This window comes from Channa argus, chromosome 1 (assembly GCF_033026475.1).
Source record: "Channa argus isolate prfri chromosome 1, Channa argus male v1.0, whole genome shotgun sequence".
NCBI classification, from domain to species: Eukaryota; Metazoa; Chordata; class Actinopteri; order Anabantiformes; family Channidae; genus Channa; species Channa argus.
In genome coordinates, this window is record NC_090197.1 from 42439586 (window position 1) to 42455972 (window position 16387).

A 16387-nucleotide genomic window follows, 5' to 3' on the forward strand; every position below is an offset into this window, starting at 1 on the left:
GTCTCCAGGAACTAACACAGTCAATTTTCAGTAGCTTAGTATGGAAAGAACATGAAGATTCACTCAGGGAGCACATGCTATTATTGACAGGAAAGACAAGGAGTTGGAAATAGGTGGAGCGGGTGGGATCATTAAAAGATCCCAGTCAGTGACTCATAGACTTTTTATCTGCAAACACGGAGGAGGATCAAACCAGCTCATGCGCCGAGAAGCCACATGACAACTCTCCCTCTCAATAGCACACATTCACATACTGTATATGAATAGGGATAAGTGTGCATGAGCAATACCGTTGGGTAAAAAGCCACATCCTTTGAGGTTTGTGCATCAGCACAGCTTTTTGAATCCATATTTCTGCCCAGAGACTGAAAGGAATAGATTTGAGGTGAATCATTCTCCAGGTTCAGGGGACGGTTCTGGGACTGTATGCCCCAAAGAGCGGCTTGTGCTTCTCCTAAGTGTTTATTCATGTGGAACAATGGGAAAATCTACAATAGCCATTTCCTCAAACAATTCTATCACCTGCACCAACCAGTGCTGCCCTACTGGGCGTGTTTAATGCCAAACAAACCAATGTGAACAATAATAAATGCAACTATAAAACACGTTCGTAGCACTTTGAGGCACTTTGAGATTTGCCCACAAATGTAAAGAGCTTTATAAATAAAATGAATTATAATTACTATCATTATTAAAGTATATGTTACGTGTCAATAGGGAGAACTGAGATCTGCTCATATTGAAAAATAAAAGTTCAGTAGAAACTGAGAAACCGATCTTGTGAGTAGGAGTTTGACTTATTCTTTATTCATTAAAAGTTCCACCAATTAGAAAAATTAGACGGTCTGAAAGTCTGCTTAATTGATTCCACATAAAAGTGCTTCCTGCAAATCCGACTGCACAGGCCACTTGATAGCGGGTGATGATTGGCTGGGAGTGGTAAAAGGTGTGTGTGAGAGTCAATCATTCATTGTTGTAGAGTCTAAAATTAACCAATATTGCTGTTGTGAGTAAATTTGCTCAGTTTAATTTGTACAGTTTAATACAGACTGATAAGCTGCAGTTGCCTCTGTGCCAAAACCTTAATAGATCTGTTACTGACATCACATATACAATGACACAACTAATCCTGATGTAAGACAAATTAATTCCTTGTCTAACACCAATAACAACTACTTAATTTGCCCTTTACTCAGCTGGAAGTGTGGAAACGTGGAGGCACTTCTGGTCACAGGATGATGAAAGCAGTTTAATTCATGATGTAATTTTCGGAGTTCTTTTTCCGAGGATACTGATGTACAGTAGGAGATCCTCTGACTTTTCTTGTCATGCCAACAACCACTCCCAATGGATGAGTTTTGTTTAGAGTGATAGTTTGACACCTACTGGATGGTATGTCATAAAATCGTGAATACACACACATTCCCTTCCGAATGAATTGTAGTAATGCCTCAACTTTCCATTTAGCACCGCTAAAATTCTGATTCATATTGGCAAATACTTGAATGACAAAATGAATGACATTTCAGTCACCTTTGTACTTTGTACTCGTTTGGTGTATTTACACTGTGCATAGAGAACAGGGTACCTATTATATCTTCATTGTCAGCATGCCAAAGTTAGTATTAGCTCAAAGGCGTTAGCTTGTTGTACAAAAGCACTTCAAGTAGAGGACTAACTAGAGTAGAAGTTACTTTTTGCAAACTTTTCCCATTTCATTAAAAATGATCAGACATAATCAGATTTGACAATGTGAGAAAATCACATGAAGATGTGTACACAAAAAATTAAATTGGTATGTCAAATATTGCCGGTGGTCTTTTAAAAACAAACTAAAGAGACAATTTCAGCGTTTGCTTCTTTAGGGGAAAAAAAAGTGGAATTTTTTATCTTCTCTGAAGCGTCTCCTCTTCCACGGTTCCAGTCCAGGTCACTTCTGGCTCCTGCTTAGCATGAGAAACAGGTAGCAGAGCTGTAAACATGAGAGCTGAGGGTTCGTTACAAGACTGAGGAGTCTGGGTCACTGCTCTAACACATGCAGGGAGTTATAAATAAGAAGTTGTTTCAAGAACCAGAAAGGTCAAGTCAAATTAACTTTCCCTCTTCCTGAGACTTGTACATTTGAGAGCATGCACACTTCATCGGTGGAGGCAAGCAGCTGTCAAGGTACTGCAACCAACAGCAGTTTATTGGATTAATGGCCTCATGGGTGTCCCCAGAGGAGAAGGGGGAGAAGACAAAGTTGCCAAAACACTTCTTCCCCATTTTAGTTACATTGCAGAGCTACATGGTGGCCCCCACCTTTATTGATTGTTCACATACACTCTAAACCTCAACAGCCAGTAACCAAAAGAGTGTTTCCACATATAATATAGCACGATTTAAAGTTATTTATAAGGAGGCTTTTGTGAATAAAGGCCTTGGGAAACCTCAGTGCCTCTGGGAGCATTGAAGGCATCCCAAACCTTAGTTTACTCTAGAAAATAAATTTAAAAATTGTTTCAAACTGACAACTAAACAAAACAAATAAACGATTACAGCAGATAATTGTAGGTGATTGGCCTTTTTATTAATAAAACGTAAAAAATGGGAAAAGCAGTCAGTGCAGTTACTCCAAACTTAAGTTCTCCTTATTCCACTAGCTAATGATTTTTTTTAACAATCAACCCTAAATATGTTTTTTACTATCACTAAGAGAAGCATCCAAAATCCATTATTTAGAAGCTACTAATAATTGCCATCTGCTCTAGCACTGAATTACATAGATACAGTATTGTGCAAACACTGTCACACACAGATACAGTTTGACTGGGGGCTCCCACTTAAATGTAGTGCTGTCTTGGAGAAGGACAACACTGCAAGAGTGAGACCAGCTGCCACTTTAACATGAAGTGATATGCCGCTTCCTCTTAATTACAAGCAAAACTAATAAAGTCCAGCAACATCTATTAAATGCTGTCAATTGTAATACCTAGTGATAGCCCCTATAATCACACTCCACCCGAGTGGCCAATGCTTAATCAGGAAGAATACATCTCCATTAAATTTTCATCCCACTAGAGGACTCAGACCCCAACAGCACATCTCACCCTTTACACTCAACCCTGACTGTAAAGCAACAGAGCCACAACCTGGGACGTGAAAAAGTTTTATTTGCAGTGCAGGTTTGAAGGCAGGACCAGAGGTTTTGGTCCAGTACAGGGTCCTGTACAATGTCATTCACTGACTTAATGAAGATAAGAATGATTCTGACCAGATGATGCAATGACGCCAAACAAGAGAGGTATAAAATTGGAACTGACACCTAGCCAGGCAAATTGGAGACAGCTTGTGAACTCGTATGGGTACTGTCACATGAACCAATCTGCATTTTACATGTACAGTAAATGATCAAAACTGCTGCCATCTGTTAGACATCTCTTGTTGGTCTTCTTTTATGGGCGGGAGTGTAAGTTAAAGCACTGTTCTGATTTTAACAACACATGAACAACACTGCGATAAAGTCTTCGGTCGATATCATACACACACCAGCTGCTGCTCCAGAGACAAGGGTCTTTATGACTATGTGTCTTCCTTAAGCACAAGATACAAATATACTTTGGATATTTCATTTTATATCCAACCCGTGTTGATCTGGGGATAAAACTGGTAACACTCTGCTCACAAGATTCATGCAGATCTTCCTCGTGTTTCTAATGATGAATGATTATGACAGTATTGAGCAATGGTACACAGGTTTTGAGGTTGCCCTGGTAAAGTTATCCCGGATCCAGTGAATGGCACTGGCTCCCTCTGTTGTCAAACTACATTATGACTATTTCATCTTCAATTTTATTCTTTGCAGGTAATGTCATCTGAATGTGGTTTCATTTTGCACCTGTCTGCTGTTTAACGTTTAATGTGTTTTAGCTCTGTCCATTTTACATTTTAATGCATTTTTAAGATTCAGATTTGTCCGTGGTTGTGAAAAAGTTGTATTTTTTTGTCTCTGCTAAAGCTATAATGCACTCAGTTCACTGTGCTTGACATTATTCAAATTGTTCTCAATTGCAGTAATTATGGGCAGCATTTCCAAAAGCTTCTCTGTGCTACATGCATTTATATCAGGCTATTACCTTAACCTCAACGGTGTGGGCATCAAGTTCAACCAATTAGGTTATATAACCTTCTTTATCTGCTATAGAACAGCTTTATAAAAAAAGAAGAAAAAAAAGAAAAGATAAAGAAAGACAACTGGTTCTAGTATGTTAAATTTTGTCCATTTAAGTACTTCTGTTAGAACAGAAAGAAATTCATCGATAAAGCAAACAAATACAACAATTCATTATTTATACAACAAATAATGAATTGTTAGTTATATCATGTTGCTGTTTGCCATATTTTGAAATTGGTGTATGTTCCAACTATAATGGAAATATAAGTCATAATACATGTCATAAATGCTGCTTTGATTTGATGAAATTTATCCGTGGAGAAAATATCCTGACGCGACAGTCTTATTTGTGCCTGCAGGGGTCACTGTAACCACGTGCACTGACTGATGAAAAGTGGCCATAAAGACACCTGCTCTGAGCCTGAATGAAAAATGACCAAGAAATCAACTGCAGCTCAGTAGTCCAGCAAAAAGTGGGGCATCAGTTATGAAAAATACTAAAGTGACCCACATAGAGTAAAACAGACACAAATAGTGAGTACAAGTACAAACCCATACAGAGCAATCCCAGATAAACGCACTACTGGAACACACACAAAGGTAGAATTGAATAAATAGTTACAGGCAACATGGTGGCTCTTTGTGACCACTTCTCACTTTTCCCTCTTTTTCTTTAGAGCTCTGTCAGACTGTGAGGCACTCACTCCAGTTTTTGATGTGCAATTTTCCTCTGAAGGTTCATTCTTCATATAGCGAGGTGACAAAAGGCTACAGCAATTCCAGAGTGACCGGAAAAAGCACTTACAACTGACACTAACAACAGCCAGGGTAGTGGGTACATATGAGCAATCAACTGCAGTCACATGTTGATAGTAACAATGTTTTTGAGGACAAAAACATCCTTTCTGACAGAAGAATAAGCCACATGACACATACAGTGATAATACATAATAAGTTATTTAGCTTGTTAAAAGAAACATACAGAATGTTGCCAACTTAATCCTTTCATTTGTCAGAAGCAACAATCTTAAAGGGCACATACCATACCAAAACATTGTTGGTATTTGGCATACCATGTTTTACATATGTGAATATGATATTATTGCATTAAATTGTCTGCATTATTGTGTTCATCATTTATTTTAACAATGTTATATGTTGTTTTCAAGATTGTATGTTTTATTTTGAGTGACTCTATGTACTCTTGGGTAGTTTGTAAATTGTGAACACTCAGGATCAACAAATAATTATAATTGTACTGTATCTTTTGAACTAATCAGATTCTAAAAAAGTAACTAAAGTTATGAACTTAATGTCATGGAGTACAAATACAACTTTGACAATTTATACTATTAAGTACAATTTAATAAAAGGATAAATAATATGACACAGAAGAATATGGAAATACTCCAAGTAAGTTGGGCCTAGTGGCTCAATGGATAGAGCACCAGGCTGGGATAGAGAAGTCTGCGGGACCAAAGCAGCAGGTGTGGCCCCACCCACCCACCAAGTACTACCTTGGTGCTAGTCCTGAGCCCTGATAAAAATGGAAAGGTTGCGGCTGTGGTGACCGCTGAAGGGACAAGCTGAAAGCTGTTGATCTATGGAAATACTCAAGTAAGGCAGATATACTTCACAAATTGTCCCTAAGTACAGGAATTAAAAATATGTGCTTAGTTACTTTCCACCACTGCATGATGTGTGTTATTTCCTTATACCTGGACATGATCTACATGTGGGTGCAAATGTTTGCACATGCTACACGTCATTTCAGTATAAGGGGATGGAAACTTAGTGTTACATGATTGTGTGTACCCTCTGTATATCTGAGCCATACTGTATACTGCAATCTGTCTGACTGCATCACAGAATGAAACAACTCTCATGTAATGGTGCAGTGCAGGTTATTTACATCCTGTTAATTAATGAAAGGTAAAACTAATAAAACAGCAATTTGGCAATGTTGAATTTTCAAATACTGCACAAAAGTTCTCTACCGCATTTTTGAGAAAGTGTAGGTTTTGTTAATGCTTTGAACAGAAAATGCATCTCCTTTTTCCCATCTTCACTTTGGTGCAGCTTTTAAAAAGTCGGTATGTTAGAGGTCAGGAGTTATTAATGTTGCTGATGGATACGTCGACACGTCCGGCCACACGGGGATCTAACCTCTAACCTTCAGTTTGGAGACTTCCTAACTAACCAACAGCCCAGTGCTGCAGCTCTTCATTAAAGCTGCTAAGCAACAAATGAAGAAGACATTATCTGAGGCCCATCTTGCTGCAGATGCTGGAAATAGAGAACCTGTTGCACCCTTTCACTCATCCCTTCTGCTGAAACAACCTAGCTGCTACAATCTTCCTGCTACTGACATGAGACTTCACAATGGTTAAAGACGGTGCCATGGAGACTGTTGACAGAACTGTGAACATCCTGTGCACAAATGAGACCGTTGAATAACAGTAAAATCACACACCTGAGACTGTACACCTCAATTATGCAGCGATTTGGTGATAGGAATCATTTTTGCTTGAACAAAATTGAGGCTGACAGACTGACAAAAATTGGGCATAAGACTCTGCCTTCCGTGGTAAATAATTCAAAGCTAGGGAATAGGTTCAAAAACCAAGAGAGACACTAGCAGTTTAGTACAGTTGGCAGCTGCAGCAACAACAACATGAAAGTCTCATGAGGGAGAAATGTATTGATTACCAAATAGAAAGAAGGGGTTAATCTCACCTGTATAATGATGTTAACATCATTTAAGTGTGTTAGGTTTTGTCTTTGAAGTACTTGGACTAGATGCAGAGTTCAGCCAGGGCACTTTCAACAATGATCAAACTGGTTTCTGATGACTAGTGGGCCTGTCTTTCTATCCACTACAGCAGCAGGTGTTTGGAGGCCCTTCAAAAGGCCACAAGCAGGTGTGTGTGTGTGTGTGTGTGTGTTGTTATAGTGTAAAATTCACACTCTATCTCCACTTCTCACCTCAAACAGTCAGAGCATCCAGGCAAATAGTGAACAGTCACTGTTAGACAAAAATAGAACTTTATGTCCCTGCATTACAAAAGCTGTAAACGTCCAGCTTTGTCAGCTTGTTACAGGGTTTATGGAAGAACCATTTTCTTTACCAGCTGGGGATGGAATATCCAAAAATTAGGCAATTTATCATTCCAGTGAGAGCAGTTTTCATTATGGGGGAAGTCTCCTCATTATGCCGTGAGTGTGGTGTAAACAACCATGTTCCGTTCTGCAGTAATTACCCTCAAGTCACACTAAGGAAAAGAAGAGAGGTGCTCTCCATCTGAGGGTTGTATTGTCTGTGTTTCAGACCATTTGTGCTGTTCGGTCAGGATATAACATTAACCTTTTATAGCATGTGCACAGTGAAAATCGTGTTAAGGCTGTGTAATAAATTGCATATGGAAGATGATATAAACAACATGCAGTTTGCAAAAAAAGAAAGGTATATTTTTCCACTGGAGGCAAAATACCGCAATCAAAGCTTTTAAATACTTAATACCATTTTCAATCATAAACAAATCTGTCAGACCATCTTTGCGTGAAACAATTGTGCTTAGTAAGTACTTGGGCAAATGGAGGCCCATGCTTTGGCTTGATTTGAATAAGCATTGTGATTAAGTGGTTGTTCTGTACATGCTGAGGGATGTGGACCAGTCAGCTCCCTGAGGGGGAGAGAAGGTTCAAGCCTCCCTTGCTCCTTCTGCACTCCCCCATTGGCTGTCGACTCTCATCCATGTCCACAGCTCCCTTAATTGCCTGATTTCCTGACCAATGTTGAATACTTTGTAGGCTGTGGGCTGAGGGTTATAATAATGACTTATAGTGACGTGCACGGGGACAACTCACTCCCTTGACTATCACAGGTTACTGACTACAGTGCTATCACAGACTTCTTGATTTAATACTTAAATTAAATCTTCCTATTGAGCAGTGAGCAGTTGAGCATTGAGTGTTTTCTACACAAAATATCCTTGGTCTGGGGTCAGAAATACTCCTCTAAGACCACGTGACATCAAAAACTTCATCATTAGCAAGCTAAAGAGAAGGTTGAAATCATTACCAATATCATGGTGACTTAATTACAGGTGATTTACAACTTTTATTTACAGAATTATTTAAGTCATTAAGAGCTGCAACAATTAATCAAATTACAGTCAACAAACAGATGAACAACAATTGTCATTACTTATTAATTTAAATACTTAAAATGTAACTCTTCCAGTTTCTGTGCTGTAAAGAGTGACTCATTTTCAGTTTTACATGACACAAGCCTAAATTTCTTTTGGTTTTGGATTTCTGGATTGGCAATAGACCTTTTATGTGATGATATTTCAGGCTGGTTTGAGAAATCATCGCAGGTGTTTGAGATAGTGAGAGAGAATAAGAGAATGAGATTTTAAAAACTAAACAATTAATTGATTAACGAAAACAATAACTGATCCAATAAGTATTTTCTATGGTACACGCTGGCTTTTTGGGGGGCTAACTGTGTTTCAGATTAAAAAAATACTTAAAAATAAAATCAAATAATAAAACTTTAAATATGTGACCTAAGGCTTAGGAAAATGTGACAATTTCTGTCTAAATGCCACTTAACCATTTTTAGTGAGGGTTGATTGTAACTTCATATTATCACTTTATTCTAAGTGAAAGATGATGAACTACAGGTTTACTGTATAGCTGTTAACCTTAGTAAAAGACAAAGCAAAAAAATTCTTGTTCAAAAATGTATTTCTAAAATTACTGGAAGGGAGGAAAACATGAAATATCTTTTAAGTCATGTCCTGCTTGTCATATTGATCAGTTTGTAATGTACTCCATAGAAACTTTGAAAGCACCTCCTCACTTACACTTTGCTGTTTTTCACTGTTTATGAAACTCTCCAAGCAAGCACACCATGATCTTTGAGATAGAATCCGAAACTGAGACTCAACTGTGTACTATTCAAAAGTAATCTTGATGTGAAAAAGTAAAATGTCAATACAACTCTAAAACCACCTCCTTCCCTGAGATTTGGACTACCAGCTGCTTCTAATCCAAGTTTGTATTTAAACCAATTAAAGCTCAGATGAAACAAAGAAAGTAGTGTTCTTTAAACAATTTCAGATGAGAGGAGTCAGCTGTCAGTCATTCAACAGTGATAATGTATCTCATGCAGAGACACCAATTAGCCGGACTATCACACCCTATACTCTATCATCCAGAAATAGATTCATCCTGCTGGTCTTCTTTTTGTTTCTTCCAAGCCTAGTCCAGTTTCTCTGACAGATCTGTTCAGACTTTGTGGTGCTTTTGTTACCTCTCTCAGGAAGCAACTCACTCTCACACATTTGGAGTAGTGTGTGAGTTGTGTGTAAGCCATCACCCTCCTATTGGGAAAACACTGCGCCTACTGAAAGAAACTCCATGACATTTGAGCAAATGTGCTTAGTTGTGTTTTTAACAGTTGCATGAGTAGATTGATGTACTTGCACATGCAGTCAGTAGAAAGCTGCCATCTGCTAGCGATTCGCTCAATTTAGCATTAAAGTTAGCCTAAATCTGACCGTCAAGCAACACAGCTAAAGCTGGCTAAATAACATGTTTTAAGTTGTTGGGTTTAATTTGAACACAATCCAAAGTGTGAAAATGACAAGATGCAGTTTTATGGTGATTTTGACTTGTTGCCCAGAAGCCATTAAAAAACCCCTTTAAAATCCACTTTACACTTTGGTTTTTTTTTTGGTTTTCAGATTTTCTATAGAATATCATTGCCAGAAAGCGAAGAAAGAAATACAATATGTTCTTAACCTCAGATAAGTAAACAAACAGTGGACTTAATGAGACACTTTACTCTCTGTACGCCATACATGGCTGCTCTTGTTTGTTTTCTTCTTTGCGTTAGACATTAGAAACCTCGCCAAATTAATCTCAAGTGTAACATGCTGAGATCACTTGATTTGTGCTGCAGTGGTGGCAGACGTGTCCACGCATTTGGCTTCTTCATGCCCCACTTTCCTTTGCCTCAAAAAGAAAAGTGACTAAGACAAAAAGTAGATCAATACAAGGACAAAACTAGAATAGATTTAGGATCATGATTATGTAGCGGATGCGCTGGTGCATAAAATGCAAGATGTCAGACAAAAAAAAGTAGATCTATGAATGAAAATGAAATGAGAAGAAGCTGTGAGCAGATGTTGCAGGACCGTAAAGGGACAAAAAGTAAATCATAATCAAGTACTCATAATCATAATCAGTTTGTCTGTACCCTAAGGGAGACGTAGAAACATGGGACAACAGTTTTAGACTATATGAGTGACACCGGCTTTGTGTTTCTTTGGTACCAGGGCAGTTTTCTCTCTGGGTCGTATGTAATCCCACAGTAAAGTGATGCTGTGCGGTGCAACACAGCTGTCAGTGTCAGTGGGTCAGATGTTGCATTCTTTGATTTTAAATATTTGTTTGCCTCACTTGAATGATTAAGCTGTTGCATCTGTATGTGAGAGCCAAAAATGTAAACAGACTAAGATTTGATGCAAATAAATCTCTCTGGACTTCTCTTCTTTCTGGGTTATCAAGTACACAGCTGTTTTCCAACAAAATTATATATTCCATATATGCATGAAGGAGAAACGATTTTGGCATCACCGGAATTTTCAGCCAGGAAGAACTACTGTGGGAAAGCGGTTTTGACCCAAGTACAGACCATAATCATGCACAAGGTGTAATCATCTATATAAGAACACTGGAAAAACATGCAGCAACACACAGTTTACTGATAATCCAATCAAACAAACAAGTCCCTTAAACAAATATAATATGGGAATAAACATAAACCTGAACATAATCATCCATGACTTTTAAGACTGTTCCCTTCATCCCACTGGAACATTTTGTGCCTTTGTTTCTTGACATCATATATCCTTAGGGGCAAATTACCTAATGTAAAAACAGCATGAACACTTGAAGAAATAGTCCTCATTGTTTTACGATCACTCTCAGGAGAACGTGAGTCAATAAGACTGACTATTTGTGCACTGACCCTGCAGGAGGGGGACTGCAGCAAATTTACAATAGTTTTCCTGCACTGTTGGTGTAAAAGTAACTTATTGCTGACAGTAACTCAATGAATGTATCGTACAATAATACAAATACATGGTCCTACATGGTTGTTCTGTTAAAACCAGTCGCACGGATATGATTTAACTGTAAAATAAGGAATGTAACATTCTGAAATATTATTCATTTTGATATATATTTTTTTATATTAGCCATCATAAATCTTGGTAGGTTCCGTAGTATGTCCAGGCTATTTCACTTTGCACACAGCCAATTGATGTAATATTAATGTGTTTCTTAGTGCATATTTAACATGTTATGATAGGTAATAAAATCCGGTTTAAGTGCACTCTGACTCTGAATCTAAAACACTTAAACCTGTGCCTATCAACTGTCTAATGGTGTTATCTCCAGCCATTTTAATCAGCCAACATTGAAACAGTGTGAATAACACCTTTGAGTTAGTGTGGATTCTGTAGCAGGTCAGCTGCTGGTCATGCGCCAGAGTTCTCTGTATATTGCTCTGGGAAATTAAAACAAGAAAGGCAATGTCAGTTCAGAGGATAATGTGCTGGTGATGGTATATGGGAAAACTTGCAGAAAAGGTAAAGTAAGCTTATACATTTCTGAGAGTTTAATAAGATTGAAAATTTAAAATAGAGAGGGATAAAATTGCACCAGGAAACAGGAAAAGATGCACAGGGACATGACAGAAGGGCTCAACTTTTTATAGCTAGGGCAGCTGATAAACTTCTCTCCTAAAAAAAATCAATACTACAATAATGGGACTAGGCTTTACCGAGCTGGCTTTTGTTTCTTTTTTTACTCCTCTACATATTTACTTTTGAAACTTGAGAGTATTTTCTTCTGTTATAGTAATAAAGGTACAACTGGACATAAACATGTATTGAAAATGTCACAATAACCTGGATTTAAAATAATCAATAGCTGGTGATTAAGGCTTGTGTTTGTGGCAGTGCTAAAAGCTGCCATCAATACGTACACTATCCTCGCCAATCCAGACGTTCAAACAGGCCTACTTGCACACACCCCCAGTTATACTTTATTCTCCCTGTTCCCAAGCACTGCTCTTCTGTGACCAACACAGACAATGATGTGCAGTGTGTGGCCACAGCCGACCCTGTATTAATTATGCAGAGGTAGGAGTCATCACTTCACAACTTCTAATTAACAGCAGATAAAAGGAGTGAGGAAGGGAGAAAGGGATGACAGCAGGACCAGATTTGACATCAAACTGGCAGGATTTCCATTACAAGAAGAAGACGAAGAAGCAGCAGTACAGCTGTAAATCAGTTAGTGCTGTTGTTTTTTAAGGCCAATTTTGAGAAACACAAGCAATGTGTTTCTATCAAAGCCAGGCTACCCAGCTGTCTTGGATATTACATAAGGTATATCAATGTCCCACGAGTTCATGCATGCAGCATGTTCACCACTCTGCTTTCCATCGAGCAAAGTGCCCCCTGCAAAAGCAAAAAAGGGGAAGAGGGGTTGTCAAATATATTAGGGCCCTAGTGAAAACTGAATCTTTGTCACAATACTGTTTAAGAAATTGGAGGCCTCTGTACCTGCCCATCTTTTTAAGGTAATCTTCATGATTCTGCAAGTCGCAGACAAACTGATGAAATAGACCAAGCTGGAGGATTTCTTCTTTAAAGTGGTATAGCTGATTCGCAGCTAGTCAAGCAGGACTTCGGGAGCAGGTGTGTGATGATCTATGCATCCTTCTCAATTATAGATGTGATGTTATGCAACAGTAGCTGCTTCTGTACTGTACTTGAGATGGTGAAAAAAAAGCCTTAAATACACTTTTGCAGAGAATTCTTGCTTGCAATGCTTGGACAGAATTTGAAACTAAAAACATTCAGCTCTAACAGTGTTTCTGAGACACAGTATGAAAATTATCCAAGGACTGGTTGAACTCATAAAGATTTAAGAGCCAATAAGCTGTTAATCTATTTGACAAAGAATTACCAACACTGCAACCTTATGAAACTACCACATGGTTCTTGAAAAAGAAAATCAGATTATTCTATTAAAAAACACTTATTGGGCCAATGTGCTCAGTGCTTCACTGAATCTACGGGCTCAGTTCTTTTTGAGAAGAGTGAGATTTCATGGGTTTTGATACGTGTAAAAGAACTTTATGTCAGCCCTATATGGATTTGGTATCTTATAAAATGTGCTTCACTGTCCTGTTATACTACAACCCCAGATCCAAAAAAGAAGAGAAGAGGTAAAAACATAAATAAAAACAGAATCCAATGATTTGCTAATCTCATCAATCCATATTTTATTCACAATAGAACATAGCAGAAGTTGAAACCATTTCATGGAAAATAGTAGCTCATGTAGAATTTGATGGCAGCAAATCATCTCAAAAAAGCCGTAAGAGGGTCAACAAAAGGCTGGAAAAGTCATTTCCGCAATTTCTACCGTAATTGTGAAGACTTTGAAGATCATAATCAGACCATCTACAGTAAATAACATCATCCAAAGGTTCAGAGAATCAGGAGGTATCTCTGTGCACAAAAGGAGAAGACCCAGAGGTCAGTAATGGATCTTCGGGCCCTCAGGCAGCACTGCATTAAAAACAGGCATGATTCTCTACTGGACATCACTGCATGGGCTCAGGATCACTTCCATACATCACTGTCTGTACACACAGTTCACTGTGCAATCCACAAATGTAAGTTAAAGCTGTATAATGCAAAGAAAGACATATGTGAACACGATCCAGAAACGCTGCCATGTTTAAAATGGTGTGAGGAAAAATTGAAAACTATTCTATGATCAGATGAATCAAAATTTAACATTCTTTTTGGAAACGATGGACGCCATGTCGTGTGGACTAAAGAGCAGAGGAACCATCCAGGTTGTTATCAGCAGACAGTTCAAAAGCCTGCATCTCTGATGGTGCCTATGGTGTGGGCAGCTAACACATCTGGAAATGCACCATCGATGCTGAAAAGTACATAGAGGTTTTAGAGCAACATATGCTCCCATCCGGACGTCGTCTCTTTCAGGGAAGGTCCCGCATTTTCAGCAAGACAATGCTAAACCACATACTGCATCCATCACAAGAGCATGTCTTTGCAGGAGAAGAGTCCAGGTGCTGAACCAGCAGGCCTGCAGTCCAGACCTTTCACCAATAGAAAACATTTGGCAATTCTAAAATGAAAGATTCGGCCACAAATCGTTGCATCCTGTTTTCATTCACGTTTTACACATCTTCCCAACTTGTTTGGAATTAAAATAAAACTATAGGCCCAGCAGAGTTGTTACCTACTATATTATTATGAAGTGGCTTCTTTCATATCCCCCATAAAATCACAACACATGCAACAACTCACAACACTATTTCAGAGTTCTAGGTGTAATCTCTGCCTGTCCTGATGTTATTCCTGGCATGTCTGAAGTCGATTCAAAATGTCAACTCCCTCATTGATTTTTCTCTTAGCACCCAATAATGCCCGCTAAAAACCTAAATCCATCATTGCTCAAAACTACCAAAACTACTACACACCAAACCAGCTCACACGTTATCTACTATTAAAATGTTTTCACTCCAATAGTGAGTTTTTAGTTATAAGAAATGTTTGAGTGTAGTTTTCCAAGAACAAAGACTTGGTCTCAACAGTGGCAGGGACACAACACCACGTATCCAGAACAATAATTCAAACAACTTTCCATTTTCGGTAGGGATGTTTCTGTCCTCTTACAATATTACGTCTCCCTTGTAGTTCCCTTACTTCAGGAATGTACCTGGAGGCTCCAGTGCAGCACATTTATAACAGGAGAGGTTTAAGTTCTAGACTACTTGAGAATGATGGTTCCACATCAAAAACAAAACAAAGTGACAGAACTATTGTTTTTCCTTACTACATTTCCCAGCAGGCTTTCTCAAATCAGCTCTTCCATGTGTGGGAAAGTGTGAGCTGTACCTTTTACTCATCATGCAACGTTTTGTGGCTGCACTGCATTGTGGCCTGATTAATGACCACTGGTTTAACATTGAGATACCAAGGGAAAAATCCCATCCCTTCCAGCTGTCCTGTTACTGAGCAGTGAATGCGTATATGGGTACAACCTGCTCCAATGTTGCGTCTCACCATGCCCAAACCCTGATCTCAAAATAGAATCCAACCTCATTTCATGCCTCGTGAAGCTCTAAATTTGCACCAGAGGGGACGCTACATTGGTGATAGATAGTGTGGGTGAATTAAAAAAAGAACAAAGTCTGTTTGTCTGAAAAATGTTTTAGTTCTCAGGGGAACTTGACAAACCTAAAGGGAAAATCTCACAGACAAAGAAAAGGCCTAATCTTAGAGAACACCATTTATTTCTCTGAAGGTCTGAAGTAACTTTTCCACACACTTAACTCATGCCAGGAAAACCTACCTGAGCTCTAATTTTTAGGGATATATTTTGCAACAAAATTAAAGGTAGCAGATAGCAACAATTTGTCTTTGTATGTTACTCATTGATGTATGTATGAATACAAAACACCAACAAGCAATGAAAACATAAACCAACAAGATATGTGAAGGGAAGATTATGTAAATTAAACACTAAATGCCACTTGTGGAAAAGGTTCTCTTATGTTTATTTAACATCCAGCAGTGATGTCAAATTTAGTTTATGTTCATGCAATAATTTTTTTCTTAATTTGCAAAGGGAGTCATAGATTTATGTTTTATTAACAATAATGATTTTTTTTTTCATTTTATTTAAATTCTACAGACACAATCTTGTGTGATGGACAAACATAGTAAATTCATATATGAATATGAATTTATACAGAATTTATACAGAACTTTTAATTAATGTGGTTTATGCTACATTTTCTTTGATACATTTATCAATTCTTCCATCTAGGGCACTTTCAAATCTTTTTTAAGGCAGCATATGTGTGAGGACATCTGGATTTTCACTCAGAAGAGAATTGATTACTTGTATTTTGGCTGTGTTTATGTGTTTATCAATCTGTTGCAGCGGGTAGAGAGAAATAGGAGAGATCACACATAAGTCTCAGTTAAAAATGAAAAAGAAGACATTACAGATACAGGGCCAGCTGAGCGCACAGCTGGTTTCAACCATGCTAAACACACCATCAATGCAGAGACGTGGAATCGTGGGAAAACGGTGACAAACCTG

General features: G+C 38.2%; 1 protein-coding gene across 1 annotated transcript in view; it reads right to left on the reverse strand.

The window, feature by feature from the left end:
• Positions 1-16387, reverse strand: part of slc35f3b (solute carrier family 35 member F3b) — a 42845-nt gene that overhangs the window by 21239 nt on the left and 5219 nt on the right. The window lies entirely within an intron of this gene.